The following is a 20,257-nucleotide window of genomic DNA, read 5'->3' on the forward strand; positions in this document are numbered from 1 at the left end:
GGCTCTTTGTCCCTTCCACTAAATACCACATGCGAGCGCACACGTACAGTGCGATTGAAACTTCGTGGCCCATGCGCAGAAGTCGGTTTTCGGCTCTCAAAAGAAATTTCAATCGTTGTACTATGGATATTTGGCTCTGTTGACCAATGAGTTTGCCGACCACTGGACTAAGATATTGCAGGGATTCTTGCCGTATTTGATGACCTGCAAAATGACATCAAGTGACTATGAGGAGATTCTTGACTTTTTGCTAAATCGTTAATTGTAGAATTTTATTTAACTTTTCACTACAAGACAAACTCACCCAAATGGAAAGCCCTTCTCAGATTCCAAAATTTTACAGTAGTTCTTCGATTTACTACATAAGAGTTTGTTTTGTTAATCTCCACTCTTTCTTCCAAGAAATAAGAGCATTCAGGCTTCTCAATTTTCACAGTAAAAACCTTGGGGCCTTTGTTTTCTATCAGAAGGGTGGTTGCCCTTATTGTTCCTTAAGCCATAGTCACTGGGGAGTATTCCCTTATAAATCTCTTTTTGGGGAACCTTCTGAACAGAAGCTCTTACTTGAGAAAGGGAAGTCTCAGTGTTTTGCTTGTCTTCCAGATTCGGAGATGACTTTCTGGAATTGACTTTATAAGTGAAAATATATGTCTTGTGTCCTGCTGCTGGGGAAAGAAAATGTTTTTGAGGGAGGAGGGAATGCTAGTTTTGTAACATTCATTAGCATAGCAAATTGGAGGAGCCACAGATGCTGTCTCTGGGCAGCTGGGTCTGCAGAATTACTGTGAGTCCCAGGCTTGTTTTTATCCTGTGTAACATGGGCTATTTATTCTGTTCTGAGAAGCATTGCCATTTAGTATTTTTGCATGCTCATCCTTCCAGCTTGTACTTTTGTTTGTTGCTGGGGAGGAAGAAAGCCAATAACTTCTGCTATGGTTCCTAAAATTAGAGTGATTTGGCTTTAGCGTGGTAAAGAAACTAAAGTACATTTGTTGTTGTTGTTGTTGTTGTTGTTGTGTGTTTACCTGACAGCAATGATTGCACTCTGAGATGACAAATTGTCATTCTGAGAAAGCTATTTTTAACCTCTACATTTATATCTTCTCAGCAATATATTCCTCTGGTTTAGGTAAATAAGTAGAAAAAAGAATGAAACTCATTAATAAAACATTGGCAAGCATTCAACCCCACTTAATCAAAGAAATGCAAAATAAAGCAATAATAAGATCATTTTTTTTCATGGAATTAGTGAAGTGTCTTTTATTTGTTGTTGTTGGGGTTGGTTTGTTTTTAGCCTTTTTTTAGTGGTGATTCTAACATCTGGTGAGAGTTCTACTGATATATTGTTTATAGGAAAGAAAATTAGCATAACCTTCTTGGAAAATAATTTGATGTTACATATCAGAGGCCTTAAAATATTCATGCTCTTTGACCCATTACTTTCACTTTCAAAGTCTATGCAAAAGAATCATATGAACAGAGTACAGAAATGTTTACAACATTATTAGTAATAAAAAGAAAAAGTCTAATATTCTGTAGTGAAATGGTTTTGTAAACTATGACATACCCATGTATGAATTATGTTTGGAGAAACTGTAACAACATCGAGAAAGCCTGTGATAAATGATGAGGCAAAGGAGATCTATGTTTTACCATTGAATTTTTTTTTTTTTTAAAGGAAGATGAAGTTTTTTTTTGTTTGTTTTTTTTTTTAATATATTTTATTGATTTTTTACAGAGAGGAAGGAAGAGGGATAGATAGCCAGAAACATCGATGAGAGAGAAACATCAATCAGCTGCCTCCTGCACACCTCCTACTGGGGATGTGCCCGCAACCAAGTTACATGCCCTTGACCGGAATCGAACCTGGGACCTTTCAGTCCGCAGGCTGACGCTCTATCCACCGAGCCAAACCGGTTTTGGCTTTACCATTGAATTTTACAATGGCACAATTGTGTAAAATTAGCAGTCCAGCAAAAATGAAACAAAAAAACCTGGAATGAGAAAACAATCTCAAATAGTAAATCTTTTTCTCTTCCCCCATGTTTTCCTTTTTTCTGTAAGAAGCGTAAATATTTTCAATTGGTGTTTCTACCTTTTATTTATGAAATGAGTGGGGCCTTAGATATAATGCTTATCTCATTTTTCACTAAAAATTTAATATTTATATTTTACACTTTATAAGTTGCCATGTTGATGAGATTAAATCTGTAATTTCTGATAGTGATTTGTTTCTTTCCCAGGGTGTTAGTTAACACCTTTTATGAGAGGTCAGAAGGTGATCTCTTTAACAACACTCACTTTTTAATTTATTTTTAATTTTTTGTTAATCCTCACCTGAAGAGATCTTTTCCATTGATTTTTAGAGAGAGAGAGAAAAACATCGAAATGAGAGAGTCACATCAATTGGTTGCCTCCGCACATGCCCCGACCAGGGCCAGAGATTGAGTCTGCAACCGAGGTACAGAATCAAACCCTCGACCCTTCAGTCTGTGGGCCAAACCGGCAGGGCAACACTCAATTTTTTAAAAAGTTATTTTTTGTATGTTGAAAATTTTAGTACAATATAAATTGACAAATTGTGTTGGAGTCCTGTGATGCATAAAATATAACAATATGCTTATGATTTCTCTTTAGGAATTTTTTCAAATAGAAACTAATTGCAAAGTTTCCGGTTGACCAGCATTCATAGGGTAAGATTAACATTCTGAATTGTGAACACATGGTAAAGATAATTACTATTACATTGGTAGCTTGGGGCAAACAAATTATGAATACTTAGTATGTAAAAAAATATAACTATTTTTATAGATGGTATGAGTAAAATCCTGATGTTTTTAAACAAGTTAAACAGAAAATTAAATCTATATACATTTTGGTAAAATGTTATCTTACTGTGCTTTGTCAGTTTTGTATATAGGAAAGTGTGTGTGTGTGAGAGAGAAAGAGATTTTTCATTTTTAACATTAAAAATCTAAAGAATATAATAAATGTCTCCAACAGACTTAGACTGCATGACTCCATGTCTGTATTTTTCTGACTTTTGTTTAAGGTGGTATTTTTAATGCATAGAATTGGTGTGCCAGGTTTTCATAAGTAATAGATGGCCATGCTTTCCTAGAGTATGTAAGTCAGAAATAAATAAGTCCTGTGTTCTGTTGCTTCCTGCAAGCATCATTCTTCTTTTATAGCTGTAAAAGATTAATCTTAGATTAGCTCTGTGGCAGAGCTTTTGACTTTGATTTATGCACTGTATGAAATAGCATGACCTTCTAGTGTGAGCACAACATATGTCTTAAAAGTGTGTCACCCTGAACGTAGAGTCAAGGCGGAGCAGTGGTGAGCACAGTGGGTCTGTTCCCTGGCATTCTGAACACCCTTCTTTTTATAGATGATGATGCAGATCCTCTGACTTCTTGAGTATAGCCACATTTCCCTGCTGATTCATTGATTTGACTATAAATTTTTAAAAGCTAATATCATCAACTCTTCCTGCGCTTATGACTCTTCGGTGGCTTTTCTGTCACTCCTGAACTGTGTATTACCCAAACTCTTTACCTTGGCTGCAAGCCCTCTGTCACTCATCTTCTTTCCACAGGCTCATGACATTCCAGCCGCGGGGCCTCCTTTCTGATCCTCACACACCCTGAGCTTCTTACTCCTTCTTACTCCACAGCATCATCACATGTCTGGCTCCATTTAGATCTATGCTTTAATGGCAGTTCCTCTAAAGAGGCCTTCCCTGACCCTCCAATCTAAAGTAGCTTTAGAGTCTTAATAGTGTTTCTGACTTTATTGTGTTATCTACTTGGTTATCGTCTCTCTTTCCTTACTGCCCAGTAAGATCACTCAGAGCAGGGGTCTTGTCTATCTTACATACATGTATTTCCCTGACCACTTAGAACTCCCCCTGGCACATAGAAAGCATTATAAATATTTGTTGCATGAACAGATTAATGTTCTGACCCCTCTCTGACAAGTGCTGTTGCTCAGTTATGTTTCACCCATTCTCTTGGGTTATTTGGTTTGTATGGAACCGAATGTATACTGTTTAGGTTTAGCCTTCATCGCACCCATTTTGGCACAGAAGTGACACTATAAGATGGGGTTTCAGCTACGCATGTTTTCCCTCCACAATCCTATATAATAAAAGGGTAATAGGCAAATCAACTGAACGGCGGAACGCCAGTCACTATGACGCGCACTGATCACCAGGGGCAGGCGCTCAGTGCAGGAGCTGCCCCCAGCCCACAGGGGCCTGCTGGCCAACCTCCAGTCCCTCCCCCCAGCTGGCAGGCTCCGATCACCCGATGGTGAAGGGGGAACCGGGGGTGGGTGGCGGTGGGGGCGGGCTGGCAGCCGGGGAAGATGGCCCTGATCGCAGGCAAGGCCTAGGGACCATACCCGTGAACGAATTTTGTGCACCAGGCCTCTAGTAGGAATAAATCCTGTGAAAGCAGAACAAGGCCTCTCATATCTCCTTGGTATCCCTTTGGAGTTCTAGCCTCCATAATTGAGTGCATATAAATGTTAACTTTAGAGAAAAGTTTAAGATGAGTCACTCATATTTTTAAGAATTTCAAGAACACACTGGTTTGTCTGCTCCAAAGTTAAAAAAAAATCTAATTTTGAATTATAATTGAAAAATTGTAACATAGAATTGTTCTGGAGTATATCTGAAGCTTCATGTTCCAAAACCCTGTTTTATTTTTATTAGGAAGGTCTATTATTAATTAGGCTACATGGCCAGAATCAGTACTGCTAACCATCCAATTCATTTCAAATTAGGAAACTTGGCCATAAGCCCATGTTTTACCCTTTGACCCTAGGGAAGCCACTTGAACATCTCTGAACTTTAATTTCCTTATTTGTAAAGATTTGGACTTTGATTTCTCTGGTTTCTTCCTAGAGTATATAGTCCATATGATTCTGCTCTTGTGATGGTAGGTCGCCTATGGAAGAATTAGGAGAAGCGAATGGAATGATGATCTCTACTTTCAACCAGTCATTTGAAAGGAGAGCATGTATGATTCACAAGAGCATTATGCTAAGAGGCACTGAGTTTGGCTCTATTTTATGGCTTTCTTACTGTGAGGTGGGGGTGGCTGTCAGGGAGACATTTTTGTAAACAATGAAGGTGGTGGAGAAGGGCTTGAAGTTGCACATTCTAAGAATTATGCAGCCACTAGTGGCTTATGCTTAACAAATAATCCTTTATAATAAAGAGCTAATATGCTAGTGGTCGTGACACCCTCACACCTTAACGACCAATCAGCAGGAGGCTGCGTGGGCAGGGCTATGTGTGCAGCGAGGCACATGTGGGTGGGTGGGGACTTGATGCTGCATCTCCACCTGGCACCGGCCAGGGATGTGATGCTGCGTCCCCCGCTGGCAGAGCTTGACGGGGGTGGGGCCAGCCGGGTCTGGGTCTCTTCCCTTTTAATGTACATGAATTTCGTGCACTGGGCCACTAGTCCTATCTAATAAAAAAGCAATACGTAAATTAACCATCACTCCACTATACCCACAAGCCATGCCCACCAGCCAGTCAGGAGCGAGTATGCAAATTAACCCAACCAAGATGGCTGCAGCCACTGAGCAAGCAGGAGGCTTGGGTTTTCCCGGCAATGGAGGAAGCCAAGCTTTCCACACACCCTGGCAGGCCCAGGCCTCCACTCAAGGCTACAAAGTTTCAATTATAGAAGATAAATAAATCCCAACAAAAATGGCGGCAACCATGGAGCTGGAGAGAGCAGGAGGCTTGAGTTGCCCCCGGTGATGGAGGAAGCCAAGCTCCTGCAGCCCTGGCCTGCCTTGGCCTCCACTCAAGGCTACAGAGTTTTAATTATAGTAGATAAATAAATCCCAACAAAAATGGCTGTGGCCACAGAGAAAGCAGGAGACTTGGCTCCACTCAAGGCTACAAAGTTTCAATTATAGAAGATAAATAAATCCCAAATCCCAGGGCCTCCTCTTGGGTTGCCAGGGGGTGTGGCCGGCCTGCAAACCACCACAGGCCCCTCACCCAGGCCGCCCCACACCCCAAGGGAGCCCCCACCCTGATCTGGGACACCCTTCAGGGCAAACCAGCCGGCCCCCGCCCATGCACCAGGCCTCTATCCTATCTAATAAAAGAGTAATATGCAAATTGACCATCACTCCAACACACAAGATGGCTGCCCCCATATGGTCAAAGATGGCTGCCCCCATGTGGACACAAGATGGCCACCACAGGATGGCCAGCAGGGGAGGGCAGTTGGGAGGGACCAGGCCTGCAAGGGAGGGCAGTTGGGGGAGATCAAGCCTGCAGGGGAGAGCAGTTATGGGCAAACAGGCTGGCAGGGGAGCAGTTAGGCATCAATCAGGCTGGCAGGGGAGTGGTTAGGGGGTGATCAGGCTGGCAGGCAGAAGCGGTTAGGGGCAATCAGGAAGGCAGGCAGGCGAGCAGCTGGGAGCCAGCAGTCCTAGATTGTGAGAGGGATGTCTGACTGCCCGTTTAGGCCCAATCCCCAATCCTGACAGTAGGACATCCCTCAAGGGGTCCCAGATTGGAGAGGGTGCAGGCTGGCCTGAGGGACCCCCCCCCCCCCCCCCGCACGAATTTCGTGCACCGGGCCTCTAGTATTATAATAATGTGGCTGCAACTTCTTTAAATGTGTTCTAATTAACTTGGTAGTTCACTAAAAGTATCCAAGAACTAAGAGGTTTTTTCCTCTAAGATAAACACCATATAAATTAAATACATGATGGGATGGGAGGACAATCTAGCTTTGACATCTGTCACCCCATTGGTCACCAGGGTTGATTCAGATGATCTGGCTGGCTAGGCAGGTGTCCCCTTCCTCCCTTACTGGTCCACATGCATCCCTCCCAAAGTAGATGACCTTCCTCCCAGAGGAGAGGACCGGTCTTCAGTCAGGGGTATATGAGTAGCTGCTAGAACCTCCAAACAAGTTTTCAAGGTCCATTTGTAGGAGAACATAAGGTAGTCAAGCTTTCAAGACTCCAGACGTTTAAATGAGGCACTGCATGCAGAAGTCAGTCTGCCTTTAAATTTTTTTTAATTAACTAATTAATACATGATGTATTCCATGACTGTGAAAAACAAGGATTAGTAAAGAATGTTTTGGAAACAGCCTAAGTACCCATCAGCAGACGAATGTATTAAAAACCTGTGGTACACCTGCACAATGGAATACTATGCTACTGTAAAAAAAAAAAAAGGACCCCTTACCATTTGCAACAGCATGGATGGGCCTAGAGAGCATTATACTAAGTGAAATAAGTCACACATGATCTCACTCATATGTGGGATATAATGAACACATACTGATGAAAAATAGATACAGAGACAAAGAAACACTGAATAGACGTCCAACCTCAAAGAGAAGGCAGGGGGTGGGGAGGTAAGAGATCAACCAAAGGATTTGTATGCATGCATGTTAGCATAACCAATGGACACGGACACTGAGGCTGTAGGGGCTTGTCCTGGGGGGTGGGAGGAGCCGGGGGTGGTCAATCGGGAGAAAAGGAGACATATGGAGTACTATAAACAATAAAATAAAATAAAATAATTTAAAAAAAGAATGTTCCTTAAAACTCAGAGCGACTAAGCTTTTATTGGGATATCTAGGGTTGTTCCCATGGTTTTAATTGCCATGTTCAGTAACTTTCTCCTGGGGCTTTAAAATGATTAGGGTTATTTTCTTAATATTCAGAATAGTTTTATGGTTGTTTCTTAGACCACTCTACTGCTTTGGGTAAGAGGTTGCGGAATGGTATCACACATCTCTGTTCTCCTTTAGTTTCTCTGTGTTATTGGACTATGATGTCAGCTTCTCTCCTTGAAACTATTTGGTTTTAGTGTTCTAGAAATACCGTGCTTCTCCTTTATTTCATTGACGCTGCTTCTCTATCCCCCTTTATTGATCTATGTCTGGTAGTCCTTCTTCATCTGATATATTATCTAGGGGAGAAAAGTTCTGTTATTCACTCACTAAATTTACTCTCTCGAAGAGTTGTTAATTCATTTCTATGACACTGTCTACTATTTAAATACTCACGACTTCCTATGGGGGATCAAAGATGGCTGCGAATATTTGGTGATTCTCCCATCAAGAGACAGACTCTCTGTTTCCCCTCCCTTTGGATCTGAGCTGGCCCTGTTTCCTTTTTGAAGCAATCCAATGGGACAGAAATGGTGTGGGGTTATTTCTAAGGCTGGACTAAAGAGAATTGTAGCTTCTGCGTTCATGTGCTTGAAAGGTTCCTTCTTAGAACTGAGCTACCTTGCTGTGAGGAAGCCTACACTGCTGGGTGGAGGAGCAGCCAGGCCGCTGGTCATCAGCCCAAGCTGAGCTCCAGGCCAGCAGCCAGCCCAAGTGCCAGCTCTGTGATTGAGGCATTTTGGACCTTCCAGCCATCCCAGGATTGAAGCCAACACCATGTGAAACAGATTGCCTCATCATCCCACAGAATCATGAGAATGATTTTGCTATTTTAGCTGCTGAGTTTTGGGATGGTTTGTTACATAGCAATTAAGAGCCAAAACAACAACTGTACCTAGAAGTGCGGTGCTGTCATAACAAAACATCTGGCATGAGCTTTGAGACCAGATGGCGGTAAAGACCTGAAGGGCAGTAAGAAGGCTATTAAATGTTGGCTGGGTCCTCAATGGGTGACTCGGTTGGTTGGAGCATTGCCCCGTACACCAAAAGCTTGCGGGTTTGATTCCCGATCAGGGCACATACCTAGGTTGTGGGTTCCATCCCCTGTCGAGGTGCGTGCAGAAGGCAACTGATCAATGTTTCTCTCTCACATCAGTATTTCTCTCTCCCTCCCCTCCTCTTTTCTCCAAAGGTCAATAAAAACATATCCTCTGGTAAGGATTAAAAAAAATATATGTTGCCGGGAAAAACAGTGAGGAAACTGCTATTGGAGAACATAAAATGGTACCATCGTTTTTTTTATCATGGCAGAAAAATCAGCAAGACTGTCCCCTACATGGAAGATTGAAAATGAACCTAATGAATTTGTGGATCTAACATGGGAGATTTTCCAGCAGAATATTGAAGTGCCAATTAGCTTATTTTTTTTTAACCACCTATACTCAAAGTATTGCAGAGATGAATTTAAAAAGAGACTATTCAGATTTTAAGTCAACTTTAGAGGAAATATTTCCGGATGATAATTTTCTAGAGTCATAAATAAAACTGTTTCTCATGGCCAGCTTCCTTACCCAGCAAAAGGTACTTCGAGTAAGAAATGTCCTCAAGTATAAAGATTAGGTCCAGAATACTACTGCCATAAAACTTGGTCTCGGACTAAAAATAAAAGCCAGGGCATAGCTATAAGACCTTGTATTAAGATTTCAAAAGAATTAAGACAGAACCTCCTAGCTCTTCTCAGTTAGATGTGAGGGTCTCTAAGAAACTTAAGGACATTGTCTCATAGCTGAGGACCTGATTTAGGCGACACAATCCTGGATTTGAAGCCTAAACTTGATGCTGTAGTGGGCTAAAACTTTGGGGGGCAGGGACTTGGGAGAGGGTGAGCAGGCCTGGTATGCATGGGAATGTAAATTCAGGGTCAGAGAATGGGCTGTGGTGTTTAAACATGCAATTCCTTGGCACTCTTCCCATTGAAAGGTGTTTGCTTCCTCTCTCCTCGAACCTGGGCTGGCTGTGTAACTCCTTTGGCCACTAGAATGTGTTGGATGTGACACTAGCTTCCAGGGCTCTGCCATAACAGATCTGCAGCTTTCACCCCTGTGCTTGGAGTGCACCATCTTAGACCCCAGCTGCCTTGCTGTGTAAGGTCATGCAAATAGCCACGTGAAGTCTCACATGAGGGAACTGCCAGTCAGCAGTCAGCACCAGCTCCCTGCCTGATGAATGAGGACATTTGCATCTTCCAGCTACCTTTGTGCCAGCCAACACCGTGAAGTAGAGAACCACCCACAGAATCACGAGAAATAAAACTATTTTTTTTAAGCCTTATGGTTTGGAATACGCAAAATAGCCAGCCAACATCCTTCCCATCTGTATGCGATGAGTTGCAGCCTCTCTCTGGCAAAGGCTGTAGAGACACCCTTCCTAAACATCTGAACATACTGTTTTCTGCCTACTGCATTTTTGTAGGGTCAGTTCTTTAGTGTACCAATATTTATGGTGCACTGTGTGCTAGAAACTGTGGAAGGCACTACAATAGCATAGGATCAAAATCTGAATCTATTTGACTCCTGCTTCTCTATCTGGTGTTGGCCAGTGGCGTGAATTTTCATTTACAGTGACTATTTCATCCTTTGCTTTCTTTTCAAATACATTAAACATTCCCCTTATTATTTCTGGCCCACATGGTTGAAATAGCCTTTCAGCTGCCCTCTTGTTTCTAATCTCTCCTCCTCCAACCCGTCCTGCAAATCTTGACTCAGTGACTCACTGTTCCCCTGCCTCACATAGCTGAGCCTCTGAGGCTCATGGGGGAGATAGTAGCTGTGCCTTTACAGTCTGTGGAGGTAAGGAGGGGGTACCCTAGACATCTAGGGAAATGGGAAACGTTCAGAAGACTTAAAAGGTAGGCACTTTCCCAAGATACTTTATTGCCAATCTTTCTTGTGGGCTTTCTCCTCCTACAGAGATTTAGAAATGGTAATAATAATAATTTTGGCCTTACCTGGACCACTTGAATTGCTCTGTGGGAGTGGGGTTTGGATTTAGGTTTCATTTTATTGTGCCCCAGGCGATTCTAATGTGAAGCCAAAATTGAGAACTGCTATCATCGATTTGTGATTCTTATAAATGGTCTCTGCACCAGCAGCAGCCACATTAGCTAGGAATTTGTTAGACATGCACATTCGTGGGTCCTGCTTCAGACCTAATGAATCAGAAACTCTGAGGGGAGGACCGCTCACTTTGTGTTTTAATAAGCTCTCCAGTGCCTTTTGTGGATATTACTAGAAGAGAAACACTTTACTAGATAAATCTTAGTTCCATTCTAGATCTCAAAACCACAACTAAATTTGGGAAACGTGTTTGTTATTTGAAAGTTGCTATATTGACAAGACTTGAAACAATTGGTAAGGGATATAAAATGATATACTAAGTGTCTTGCTAGTGATCATTTTGGGTACTTCTCAGGTCTCTAAAGAGTAGTTCAAGGCATTCTTTATTATTTAGTTTTCAATTACAGTTTGGATTCAACAATATTTTGTATTACTTTCAAGTGTACAACAGAGCAGATAGACATTCATTTGGTTATAAAGTGTCTCCTTCAATAATTCAAGTGCCCACCTGGCACCATAGATAGCTTTTACAGTATTGTTGACTATATCCCCTACGCTTTACCTTAAATCTCCAGGACTATTTTGTAACTATTAGGGTCGCCAAAGGAGGTGTATATGAGGCCAAAACGCATAAAGAATTATGAATTTGTTAGGTCATCTGGAAAACAGATGGGCTAAGCCCCCAAATGGTGCCAGCACCCAGGGACGGTGAGTCGGAAATTTTAAAGGACCCTAGGCGAGCTTTTTTGGTAGGGAATTCTCCAGGCAGGTCCAGATCCTGGGCAAGTCCAAAGGGGAAAGTTACTGGTCTTAGTAAATAAAATGTGGTCTAAGTGAAAGGGAACGTCGAATGCAAAATGATCTAAAGGTCAGTTTCCTAGGGAAGGGGGTATCAATTTCATCAGTTGATAGACCTAACAGTAAACATCAATTAGTGCTTCTTAAATCGAATCACCTTTTTTCACCTTATCCCCCAAACCCCTCTCAAGGGGTTATTTAAAATAAAGGAGCAAATTTATCAGGGATACTGATGCTTTGTTTCCCAGAGAGAGAACTCAAAAGAGGTGAATTTAAATTTCAGTTAGCTGTATGATCGACCCAAGAAACATCTTGAAGTAGTACTAAACATTTTGAAGGGATATAAAATGACTTTTAAATCAATTTTCAGTGAGAGTATGAAGACAAAAATCCCATTTTGAATTGTTTAGCTATATCCCTGCCTGGGGTCAGAGAACAGGGATCTTTGAAGTACCTGCCAGTTCTAAGCATACAATGACTCTAAATACCATCTGATCATCATTTGTTTATTTTGTCAATGGTTATTTTGGAAATGCTTTCAAAGTAAAGTAAGGACTAGTGGAAAGTAAAGATGCCTAACTTGAGTGTTGTTGTTCCAGTCTGGGAGACTTTGGGGTGAGATTGTCAAATGAAATTCACGTGCTTTTAAAAGCTTTTATGATTTTTTAATGAGGTTTAAAAGCTAAAGGAATGGGATTAGGACCATAAAATCTTTTACTCTTAACGTTGTTTCTTTGAACTGATTTAGTGCATTTGTGTATTAGAAATAGAGATCTGATTTGGATTTAATCCTCATTGTTTGCAATAATATGGTCTGGAAAAAATTTCCTAGACACAAAAAAAAGGTATTGCATTCTGTAATGACAAAGGACAGCTATGATCTAGCTCTCCAGTTAAATACTGCAATGAGAAAAATTAACATCAGTTAATATATCGAAAGGCTTGAGACTTTTCATGCATCATTACATTCAGATGTTATATATTTATATATTTATTCTTAGATCAATGGAAAATGTTTAGTAGGGGAAAATGTTAGCTGAGAAAGTAGATTATATAATCTGTGACTGGAGACATTGCAGAAAACTGTACATTTGCATCCTTGTTTTTCAAAAGATTGTAATAGGACCCAGTTTCAAAAGATTGTAATAGGACCCAGTGCAGATGTGGGGATAAACTGATATCTTCATCAGTTGGGGCTGCTGTGACAAACTACTATATAAACTGGGTGACTTAACAAACATGTATTTCTCACAGTTCTGGAGGCTAGAAAGTCCAAGTTCAAGGTGCATTGTGTCTGATGAGAGCTCACGTCCTAGTTCAGAGACAGCCACCTTCTTGCTCTGTCCTCACATGGTAGAAGGGCAAGATAGCTCACTAGGGTTCCTTTTATAGGCACACTACTCCCATTCAGGAGGGCTTCCCCTCAGGACCTAATTACCTCCCAGAGGCATCACCTCCTACCACTAGCACATTGGGGGCTAGGTTTCCCACGTGGTGGGGACACAAATATGCAGTCCACTGCAGTTGAAGAAGACAGTTAAATATTCAGCTTTTTCTTTTGCGTCTGAGAGAACCAAGACTGGCATAGTAAAGGGATTGAATGAGACAGTGTGATCTGGTGGACAAGGCTTGAGATTGGAGTCTGAGGACCTAGGTTCTTGTTATATCTATTTCTTCCTGGTTTTGTCAACTGGGACATGGTAACTTCTTTGGGCCTGCCTTATTTTCTATGTTTATAAAATATGAAAAATAATATCTCAATATGAAAAATAATATTCATCTCAGTGGCTTGTAAGCATGACACAAATTAATATAAATGAAAGTTATTTGAAACTAGGAAACTAGATATTAGATTATTATTAATAATACATTTTCATTTGCTTTTTTATTGACAAGGGACTCATCAAAGGAAATCTGCATTCGAGGAAAAGTTTATAATTCTTAAAAAGACAGAAGTTCTTTACAGATAATTTTCAGTTAGAATAAATATTGTGAACCTGAAGTGAGTTACCGTTCTCTGACAGACTAGTTACAGTAGTTTCTCACTATGATTATTTAAAAATATTACCATAGGTGGAGATTTGTATTTCTCTGCTTTCATAGAAATACTGTATTTAAAGTAGAAAATGTATTTGCAATATTTTTTTAAAAGCTGTATTTTATGCCAGAAATCTCATCATGGCTGAATAGCATTTGGGAATGATGCACTAATTTCTTTTCTGGCACATTACAGATGCAGTACAATAGGAGAATATGTAAAATGTTTCACACACTGAATGTCTTTAACATGCTTGCTGCACATAAAAGCAGGTGTATATAGTATGCATAAGCCTTTGGAAAATGTGAATGAGAAACTCATGGCCCGGTGGTGCTAAACATGAATGAGTATACAGCTCGTTTGTCATACACACTAACTGTGCTCTCTGGCCTGCAAAATAATTTGATACTGGTTAGTAATTATTAGGCAGGCTTTACACACACACTGGTAAATCCCAAGTAACTTTCAGATATGCCCAATTTTTTTATCTTTGAAAAATGACAAGGAAGCAAGATTATTGCTAAAAATATCTGCAATACAGTTTGGGGTCAGTGAGTGGATTTCAGGTATTTAATATACCATATTAAATGAGGATCATATCTTCTGGGCAAATATCAAATGTATACTAACCTTCCCAGCAACATTCAGAGGTTACATAGGCACTAAAATTTTTCACACCCAATTTAAAAAAATTTTTTTAGAAAGTTGTCATATTTCAAATTTATTAATGCATATGTAATTTAAACTATTGCAAATTATTATTTGAAGAAGATACTAAGAATGGCTTTTATTAATCCTCAAAGGTAAAAAAAGTGAATATAAAAGGGTAACTACATTTAATAAATACCATAATTTCAGAGAACTTCAGCCCTATTTCTGAGCTGTGTCTTAAAAAGTTATTTACTTGTGATTATTTCTAATGAAATCAGTAGCTAAGTTTTAAGAGTGTTGAGTCTTCTCATTTGGACAGATGTGTGGTTTTAAATCAGAGTGCAGAAATTACAAGGTCTGACAGGACATCTGATAAATGCAAGCAAGACCAACGGTATGAGGACTGAGTGAGGGAAACTAACATTTGTAGATTGCTTGGGAAAAGCTAAGTGTTCATCAATGTACTGTAGACATGGGATTTTAAAATCTGTTATGTCTAAATTTCTGTAGAAAATTTTCTGTCATTTAAGGGAGTTCGGGAGTGAGTATGATCTGATCTGTGAGTGAGATTCTGTGTATATAGCTTTGCCAAGATGTGCCACAGTGTGGAAAGTGAACTGATTTTTGAAAATTTACTTCTAATATTATATCTTTTGATGGAGAAGTTCTGTGAATACAGTATCTCAATTTTTTAAAGTAATTGCAGCCATTTCAAGATATCTGTGCTTTCTCATAGAATGAAGACAAACACAGAGATGGTGTTTCTAAGAAATTTTAAAAGGTGTAGGCCTCCTGATTGAAGCATTGTCAAATTATTGGAGTCATTTTTTTATTGTTGTAAGTATAAATATTTGAAATATGTTATTTTGGTCAATGTTGGCTTGTGTTCTTTGTTGAATAAATATTCATTCTCTGTCAAATACTGCTGTCATTTGTTAGAGCTGTTTAAGTTTATCTTCTCCTGCAACCTCAGTTGCATACTTGAATTAATTTAACTCAGGACCCTTGAGAAAACAAACAAAGTCATGACCTCTGAGCTAGAAGAGCCCTTAGAGATGTTCTGGTTCATACTCTTCATCCATTACAAGGAATTCCTTTGTGATATCTCTAACAGATGATCATCTTACTCATCTAGTCCAGACATGGGGAATGTCCAGCCCACAGACCATGTAAAGCCCACGAAATCATTTAGTCTGGCCCTGCCAGGGCATTAGGGGTGAGTTTATTAACTATTTGACCAAATATAACAGGCTACTTTTTAAGATGATAATTTTATATGGCCCACGAATAATGTTATAAATATCCAAATAGCTCTTGGCAGGAAATAGGTTCTCCACCCCTGATCTAGACCCTGGTAGGGAGAAGGGCTGAACTGTTCCACACAATTCCCAGTTCTAAGGATGTTCTACCACAAATTGAATCAAAATATGACTTTCTGAAATGACACCCACCTAGTTCTGCCTCTGGAGGAAATCTACTTATTCTTTCATCAAATAGTCATGCAAAAACATGAAGAAATTATCAGGTTTCCCTACTCATTTTTGGTGTTTTGTTTTATTTTTCAATTACAGTTTACATTCAATATTATTTTGGCTTCAGGTATACAGCATAGTGGTTAGTCATGTACTTTATAAAGTGATCGCCTGATATTTCCAGTACCCACTTAGAAACATAGTTAGTTATTACAATATTATTGACCATATTTCCTATGCTGTATTTTACATCCCCATGACTATTTTGTAACTACCAATTTGTACTTCTTAATCCCTTTACCTTTTTTACCCAGTTCCCCAGTCCCCCTCCTGTCTGGCAGCCATCAGTCAGTTCTCTGTATTTATAAGCCCATTTCTGTTTTGTTTGTTTACTTATTTTGTTCTTTACATTCCAGCGTAAATGAAATCATATGGTATTTGTCTTTCTCTGACTCATTCATTTTACTTAACATAAGACTGTCTAGGTCTATCCACACTCTCCGAAATAAGATGTCATTCTTTATTTATGATTGAGTAATACTCCACTGCATATATGTACTACTGCTTTTGTATCCACTCATCTATAGATGGGCATTTGGGGTGATTACATATGTTGGCTTTGGTAAATAATGCTGCAGTGAACATAATGTTGCATATATTCTTTTGAATTAGTGTTTTGGGTTTCTTTAAATATATACCCAGAAGTGGAATCACTGGGTCATAAGGCAATTCCATATTTAAGTTTTAGGGAAACCTCATACTATTTCTCATAGTGGCTGCACCAGTGTGCTTTCCTACCAACAGTGCATGAGGGTTCCTTTTGCTCCACATCCTCACCAACACTTGTTATTTGTTGATTTATTGATGCTAGCCATTCTGACAGGTGTGAGATGGTATCTCAATGTGGTTTTAATTTTCAATGCTCTGATGATTAGAAATATTGAGTATCTTTTCATATGTTTATTAGCCATCTGTATGTCCTCTTTGGATAACTATCTATTCAGGTCCTCTGCCCATTTTTTAATTGGATTTTTTTTTTTTTTTAGTGTTGAGTTATATGAGTTCTATACAAATTTTGGATATTAACCCCTTATCAGGTGTAACATTGGTGAATATCTTTTTTTAATTTTTAAAAATTATTTATTTTGTTATTCCTCAACTGAGGATATTTTTTCCATTGATTTTTAGAGTTTAAAAGAGGAAGGGAGGAAAGAAAAAGAGAGAAGCGGAGGGGGGGGGGGTGCAGAGATATGAGAGAGACAGACTGATTAGTTGCCTCCCACACGTGCTTAGGACTGGGGATCAAACCTGCAACCCAAACCCACAACCCTTGGGTGCACAGGCCGACGCTCTAACCACTGGGAACATCAGCCATCAATATTTACTTCATATATTTAGGTCCTCCTATTTTGGGTGTATAAATGTTTGTAAGGGTTATATCTCTTGTTAAATTGATCCCTTTATCATTATGCAATGTCCTACCCCACCATTTTTTGTTTCCATTTGCATGATATTTTTTTTCCATCTCTTTACCTTCAGCCTGGGAGTGTCTTTTGTTCTGAGGTGAGTCTCTTATAGACAACATTAGAGGCCCAGTGCATGACATTTGTGCACTTGGGAAGGTGTCCCTCAGCCCAGCCTGCTCCCTCTCGCAGTCTGGGAGCCGGGGGATGTCTGACTGCCGGCTTAGGCCCACTCCCCATGGGCCTAAGCCAGCAGTCAGACAGCCTTGGTGCTGCTGTGGAGGCGGGAGAGGCTCCTGCCACCGCCACTGCGCTCGCCAGCTGTGAACCCAACTTCTGGCTGAGCAGTGCTCCCCCTGTGGAGTGCACTGACCACCAGGGGCAGCTCCTGCATTGAGCATCTGCCTCCTGGTGGTCAGTGCGCGTCATAGCGTCCGGTCATTCTGCGGTTAGATCGATTTGCATATTAGCCTTTTATTATATAGGATATATATATATAGGTCTTGTTTTTTTATTCATTCAACTACTCTAGTTCTTCAGAATGGACTGTCCATTGCTTTTCATTACTTTGAATATTTTGTTTCAGTCCCTTCTGGCTTGAAATGTTTCTATGGATAAATCAGCTGACAGTCTTATGGAAGCTCTTTTGTATGTAACTAACTGTCTTTTTCTTGTTGCTTTTAAGATTCTCTCTTTGTCTTTTACCTTTGCCATTTTTATTATGCTGTGTCTTGGTGTGGGCCTCTTTAGGTTCATCTTGTTTGGGACTCTCTGTACTTCCTATATGTCTCTTTTCTTCACCAGGTCAGGGAAGTTTTCAGTTATTATTTCTTCAAATAGGTTATTGATCCCTAGCTTATGCTGTTCTCATTCTGGTACCCCTGTGATGCAGATGTTATTGCTCTTCATGTTTTCCCAGATCTTTAAACTATCTCACTTTAAAAAATGTTGTTTTTTGTTTTGTTTTGTTTTTTGCTGCTCTGATTGGGTGTTTCCTGATACATTGTCTTTCATATCACAAATTCTATCCTCTGCTTCATCTAATCTGATATTGATTTCTTCTAGTGTATTCTTCATTTCTGGTTCTTTTTTTTTTCCTACTGAAATAGAAACAAAACATCTTTACAGGACCTCAAATCAGATTGCTATAGAGATAGGGAAGGGCTTCCTCCATGGAAAGAATTCCTCTCCATTTAAAAAACAGAGTGAAAGGTGACAGAGTGTCAGGAATCTAAAAATGCTATATTTTAGAAACCGAAAAAACTACTCCAGAAAGTTGTCTCAGCAAAATAAAACCCAGACCTCCTGCTTATAAGGCTAATTTGGAAGCTGGATCACCCTACAAAGCAAATAAATGTTCTCTTCTCAAATGTATTTTGCAGAAAATCGTCATACTTTTGGCAATTATTTTTGGTGTTAATCTTAATCTGAGGATATTTTTCCATTGATTTTTAGAGAGAGTAGAAGGGAGGGGAAGGGACACAGAGAAAGAAACATCAATGTGAAAGCACAACATTGATTGGCTGCTTCCTGCATGCCCTGTACTGGGGGTTGAGCCCAGAACCCCAGCATGTGCCCTGGACTGGGAATTGAACTGGCAACCTCCTAGTAATCAACTGAGCACACCATCCAGAACAGCAAAATGTTTTATTACATAGTAATGTCTCTGGGAGGGATGAGCATTAAGTTGAGAATTTACCAAATAGCTTCTTAAGAAATGACAAAGATGGAGCCATGTGACCCAGAAACTGGAAGATGATGGGTCAAGGTATGCCTACCTTGCCAACTGCTTAGGATTACTCTCTCCTCAGATAGGACTGATCTTAAAAAACTATTGGCAGCATTTCAGAGCTTTCTCACATTCTTTTTGTTTTTGTTTTTGTCTTTTTTTTCTTTTTCCCCTTTCTCCCTTTCCTCTCCTCTTCCTCTATTCCAGCTGCACTTAGATGTTTTTGCATAATGCAATGGGAGGCATGGAGTTTGGGTTGGTGGGGGGCTTCAGGCCACAGAAAGATAACCATTAACTGGGTGGTTTTGGCAAGTAACCACTATTTGTCTTGGTGTCCTCACCAATAAAATGGAGATCTCTATTTTCCTTTTAAATTTTTACTTATTGATTGGATTTTAGAGAGGGAGAGAAGGGAGAGAGAGAGAGAGACATTGATTTGTTGTTCCACTTATTGATGCATTCATTGGGTGTTCCTTGTATCTGCCCTGACTAGGGATTGGACCCTCAACCTTGGCATTTCGAGATAATGCTCTAACCAACTGAACTATCAGAGCAGGATGAGATCTCTATTTCTTAATGCAGCTATAAGACTAAACAAGCTGATTTAACACAGTGAATGGAATACATTAGGTGCTCAGTAAGGTCTTGTTCTCTTATTTACCCTTTCTTTTTCTCTGCTGACTTCCCTGCTTCCCTCCCTCTTTCCAGCATCCAAAGATCTAGCAAACAAATTATCATTCCTCTAGGATTATGTCATAGCACATCACTGAAATTCAGTGTCACTGGGGCAAAGCCATAGACAAACAAACAGCATTAACTGTTGCTTCTCCACTTTGAGAGGACTTTGAGGAACTGGAGTTCCTGATCACCTCTCTGAGAGCCATGACTGTGGGATCTGTGGATCGGGGAGCAGTTTCCCAGGTGAACAGTGCCGGGAGCCAATCACAACCCCAATTTGAGGTGTTCCCATCAGATGGAATCACCCCCCACCTGGTCTTCCAGTCCTGGGAGACAGGAAAAAAGGAAAGGTTTTCAGGCTGACCCAACCAAAGTGTTAGAGAAAGACTGATTTCATCAATATTAGTAATGATTTTTTTTTTATGAATTAGATTATAAATTCACTGTGTTTGTGAGTATGCCATTTCTCAACACTGATCAAGAATAGGGAAGTTTTTGAATAAGAGAATTAAAGTGATAACAACCACAGATATCCAGAGAGCAGCCTTCTGTAAATCTTTGAACTTTTATAGCCAAAAACTAATAGTTTGTGCTGAATAAGCGGTCTTGAGCATCTAGCATAATCCAGAAGACAGTTTGCACCTA

General features: G+C 40.0%; 1 protein-coding gene across 4 annotated transcripts in view; it reads left to right on the forward strand.

The window, feature by feature from the left end:
- The window catches only part of LRRC8B (leucine rich repeat containing 8 VRAC subunit B), a 78,906-nt gene that overhangs the window by 39,828 nt on the left and 18,821 nt on the right, over positions 1–20,257 (forward strand). The window contains exons 1-2 of one of the 4 annotated variants that reach the window (XM_080657577.1): positions 2,681–2,693; positions 15,007–15,107. The exons of 1 other annotated variant lie outside the window; for it this stretch is intronic. The gene's annotated coding sequence lies outside the window, so the exon portion shown is untranslated. Of the gene's footprint in view, positions 1–2,680; positions 2,694–14,993; positions 15,108–20,257 lie in introns of those variants that run through there. 2 more of the 4 variants (XM_080657575.1, XM_080657576.1) reach the window with 2 other exon arrangements.

Source organism: Plecotus auritus, assembly GCF_963455305.1.
Source record: "Plecotus auritus genome assembly, chromosome: 2".
NCBI lineage: Eukaryota > Metazoa > Chordata > Mammalia > Chiroptera > Vespertilionidae > Plecotus > Plecotus auritus.